Below are 4746 nucleotides of genomic sequence, written 5' to 3' on the forward strand. Positions count from 1 at the left end.
GATTTTAACTCACAAGGTCTTCCTTTGGGCTACAAGAATGTTCATTCAGGACTAAGGTGCATCTTCAAACGTCGATTAGTCTTGAGGGATTTTTTGCGCAACAATTCTCAGTCGACGTTTTAAAGAATATTTTTGAAATGTTAAAGATTCCTTGATGAAAAATTGTCTCCTTTTCCACTTTTATACGGGTAGTTACACTTTCGCTGTCTTTCCCTGAATAATGTCTATAACCGTTCTTTATAATGACCACCTCATTAAATACAGCTTACTAAAATAACGATAAATACATATTTAAGCAAAGAAAAATAAAAACCAACCTTTTTTTTTAAGTGCAAAAGAACGAATTACTCGCACAGTTCACGGCAGCGTCCTTGGCTCAGCTGAGCTGCTTTGAGCACATTTCAATCCTTGGCCTGTAAAGTGATCTAACATTGCTCTTGGAAAGTTGGGTGAACAAGGTGCCACCCATTCGCCTTAGTGATCTTCCGACGAGGTAGTGTAACTATATACTGGAGTTGTTTAATCTTTACGACGTTCGTTTTCCATTCCGAGGTGTTGATATCGTTTGCGATTTGTTGGTACGCTGCAGATATAAGTTGGCTTCGCTAGATTCTCACTATTTGTCAGTGATAAGGGTGGTTGTGGCTATTGCCAACGTCTCCTTTCTCAGAAGCTGTAGTTGCCAAGTATCTTTTTTTTTTTTGGTTTCATTGTCTTTGTTGTTGTGAGATAACATTCCTTTTTTGCTGTTTTTGATTGTTGGACATAGCATCTTCACTTTTGGATTTAATTATATTCTTGGCATAAAGTTAATTCTGAACTTAATTAAAATTCTGGCGCTAATCAAAGCTCCTTTTGAATTCTAATATTTTGGGACAAGTTCGAGTGCCTTTGGAATTTAATATTTTGGGATAAGTTAGGTTCCTTTTGAGTTTGATTATATTTCTGCTATTAATTTAAGTTCCGTTTGAATTTGATACTTTTGGTGCTAGTTCTAGTTCCTTTTGAATTTATTATATTTCTGCTACTAATTCAAGCTTCTTTTGAGTTTAATATTTTTGGTTCAAGTTCTAGTTCCTTTTGAATTTTATATATCTGCTATAATTCAAAATTCCTTCTTAATATTTTTTGTACAAGTTCTACTTTAACGTTAAAGTTCTAGCAATAAACTTGCTTTTATTTGTTTTTGTACAAGTTCTACTTTAACGTTAAATTTCTAGTAATGAACTTGCTTTTATTTGCATTTTCTAAGATTCTTTCATTTAAATTTCATTTACACAAAGTAATTTACTCCTTAGTGGTCTGATTACCTATTTGTCAGTTTTAATATATGAATTATTCTAAACTGGGTACTTTGTCAGAAACTCCTATTACACTGACAAAGTGAAAGGTCGTCGTACAATTTACATTGTACACTCCTACTCATATCAACTAAGCAAATATTGAGTCTCCATTACTAAGAACGAAATTCCTCGCAAGTTACCCAAACTATACCATTCGGTAAGACACATTTCTGTTCTTAATTTTCCATTTCTAATTTACCAACCAACCTTTACTTGTTAAGACTAGGCTCTCCAGCATTTTCTTAATCTCATAAGGAAATTATTTAACTGTTTAATAGAGTAGCAGAGCTTTTTGCTATATCCATGGACCTTAAGGCGTTTCACCCCTAGTAGGGGTTAATAAAAAGTACGTTTAACATGATCTGGTTTGCTAGATTTGGAAAATACACCAAAACTTATGCAACTTTAAGTTCAATATATACTTGTGAAAAACCTTGTCACAAACCTTGTCACAAGCCCTCTAACTTTAATACTGGAACAGCACAAGTTTTTTTAATTGAAATTTATAGTTTGAACTTTAACTTTAAAATTGTCGATACTTCCCATTAAAGCACCGTATCTCTGCACTTAGATATTCCCTGGATATTCTGCATAAAATTTTAGCTTCTATCCGCTGAAGTAAACCAAAAACTTTTGAGTTTATTAACAGAATTCGGAGTATCCTGTGGTATGAGGCCTGCGTCTGGTGGTTCCGTTCAAAATTTCTGACAAGAATTCCTCCGTGCACATTTCAGTGGACGAAATCCTGAAGTCTTGGTAATCTGAACTTAAGTCTGGAGCTGGAATCGTGAGCTATGATCGTGAGATAAGCAAGGTGTTATTTAGCTGATTCTGCAGCTCGCTCATTTCGAGGAGCTTGATGTAAAATTAGAACTTAGGAAAACTACCTTGTCAGATCTTGTGGCATTACATTGTAATACGAGTGGACTGTTGTTCAATGATTCATAGTCAGCTCTGAATTATTTTCAGAAAGCTTAATTCAAATTTGGGCGTCTCAATTATGCTTCCATACAGTCCATGAATGTTATGTTTTGTATAGTTATTCTCTAAAATAAAAAAATTCATAATTATCTTGTACTCATTGATTTTAAATCTTCTTTGGATAATTGTTTAAAGAGATTTTTATGTGCAAGATGCCTTGACGTATCTCGAAGGTATTATCAAAACTGATAAACAAAAAGATTAATATATTGTAACTCATGCACGTTCAAAAGTTTCATATAATTTACCGTCTTGTTTCTATATAACATCTCATAAGTCTATTCAGTATGAAGTGAAAAATTTAATTGCCAAAAAAGTTACTTCAAACTTCAGTCCTTGAATAAATTTTAAGTTGAGTGTTTTCAGAGTAAACTGATGTTTTCCGAGGGTGAGTTTTTACGCAGAAAATACAAAGAGTAGAATCAAGTATGGTTATTAATTTTTTCATCTCCTGGAATTTCTACCTACTATGGTTATAAGTTAGGGTTTAACCCTAAAATTTGTTTTGCTGTCTGATACCTTTCGTCGAGTCCTCTCTCCAGAGGGGTGTTAAAATACTGGAAAGTGGGAAATAAAATACTGGAAAGTGGGAAATAAAATACTGGAAAGTGGGAAATAAAATACTAGAAAATGGAATATAAAATACGGGAAACCCAAAGTAAAGTCTGGATGGTTTTCAGATGGTTTTTTAAAGTCTGTTCTCTTGAACAGTATCAATTTCATTTAGCCCATCAAATTTGCATAATTAAGTGAACTAGAGAGTATATTCCAGTGAGTTGCTGAAGTATAGTTCAAAACAAATTCCCTTTTATGGCTCTAAGGCTTTTTAAAAACATTAAGGTTGAATAATTTATGCTAATCACTAGCATCTAGGCACTGAATGCTTAGTTGCAAGTGCTGTAGTTTAAATTTACTATGATCAAACAGTTCAAGCTTCTTATTAGGAGCCCTCATGAATTGTATAGTAGTGAAAACCTGGGTTATTTTGGCTTGAAAGAGTCAAAAAGTTAAACTTAGTGTCCTAATATATTCCCTGGTCAAAGGCAGAAACATACCATAACGAATATTTACCAGTGTTAAAAATGTTTTGACACGTTACGCAATAGCAGAAGCTTTAATTTGCCTTAATTTGCGAAATATTCACGCACCAAAGATTAGTCAAATTGTTTTCTCTAGAACCTAATTAATCACACAGCAATTTGTTATGATATGAATGCCCTCGGAGCTACGTGAGAATTTTTATGGTACAATCCAGTATACTGCATTTGTAAATCAATGAGTTACTGAATTTTTGGTTTGTAATCCTATAATCTATTTCCTGAATAAAATTTGTAAAGCTTTGATATTTCTTCTGAACTGAGTTTATAATCCTGTGGCCTACCCAATGAATCGAGGTTGTAATGCCAAGATCCATCCATGTGTTTGGCTTGAATTTTTATGATACACCTGTTGAACGAGGTTTGAATAGTATATATGCATTGAGTTTATTTGCAATACTGTGATCCATGCAATGAACTGACTGCAGTTCTGTAGCCCACCCACTGAACTGAGCTTCTACAGTAAGTTTGTGTTGCATCCACTGAATTGAGATTAGTTTATTTGGCAGATCTTTGTAATACAGTTTCTGAAATTATCCACTCACCGAAGTGAGTTAAGTATGCTATGATCTATTCATGAACTGAGTTGGCAATGATTTGTTTCACCCACTGAAATTTGTATTTCTATGATCCATTCATTTAACTTGCTTTATAATTCTGTGATCTACTCATTAAATTGTTCGTATCCAATTATCTATACTTAAAGTTGAGTTTGTAATATAATCCAGACTTGCAGGCTGAGTTTGTGTGCTATGATCCACTTATTGAATTGAGTTTATAATGCTGTGGTTTGCCTCAGAATGTTTGTAATGCTGCAACCTACACAGTGCTTCAGAACGTGTTATTTTTAGTGAAGATTTTTCATATACACAAGATTTTTTCTTGAATTATTTACTCTACCAAGAAGTAAAATCTAAATCCTAATTATTTATCAGATTATTTGGGAATAAGTTCTCTTATATGATTATTGCCTTAAGCGTTTGATACTCATTTTATCACTTTCTATACAGTATGTAACTTAATAATCATATGTAACTTAATAATCACTGTATTTATTGTTAGGCAGTTTGCCTTTGACACGCCTAATAGAACCATTTCTGCTGGGTCTCCTGTATCACTGAAGGTTCTCCAAGGGCATCTTCTCTCATAAATTGCAAGGAGAGTAGAGGAGCCTTGCTAATGATATTGCTGATGAGCATGATACCATCATAAAGGTGACTTTTGATTCATATTTTCATTTATTAAAACTGTTTTGAACATGTGCACTTGAAGGATGTACTTAGGCTGCGTCCAAATGATCGAACTTTGCTTCTTATCGAGTAAAG

At 33.5% G+C, this 4746-nt stretch overlaps 1 long non-coding RNA gene across 1 annotated transcript; it reads left to right on the top strand.

The window, feature by feature from the left end:
• Nucleotides 1-429: 429 nt before the first annotated feature.
• LOC136845587 (uncharacterized) lies at nt 430-3665 on the top strand. The gene is made up of 3 exons (XR_010855196.1): nt 430-493; nt 1362-1500; nt 1993-3665. It is a non-coding gene; the product is annotated as an uncharacterized lncRNA (long non-coding RNA).
• The last annotated feature ends 1081 nt before the right edge of the window (nt 3666-4746 follow it).

The sequence above is a fragment of the Macrobrachium rosenbergii genome, chromosome 14 (genome assembly GCF_040412425.1).
Source record: "Macrobrachium rosenbergii isolate ZJJX-2024 chromosome 14, ASM4041242v1, whole genome shotgun sequence".
In the NCBI taxonomy this organism is placed as follows: Eukaryota; Metazoa; Arthropoda; class Malacostraca; order Decapoda; family Palaemonidae; genus Macrobrachium; species Macrobrachium rosenbergii.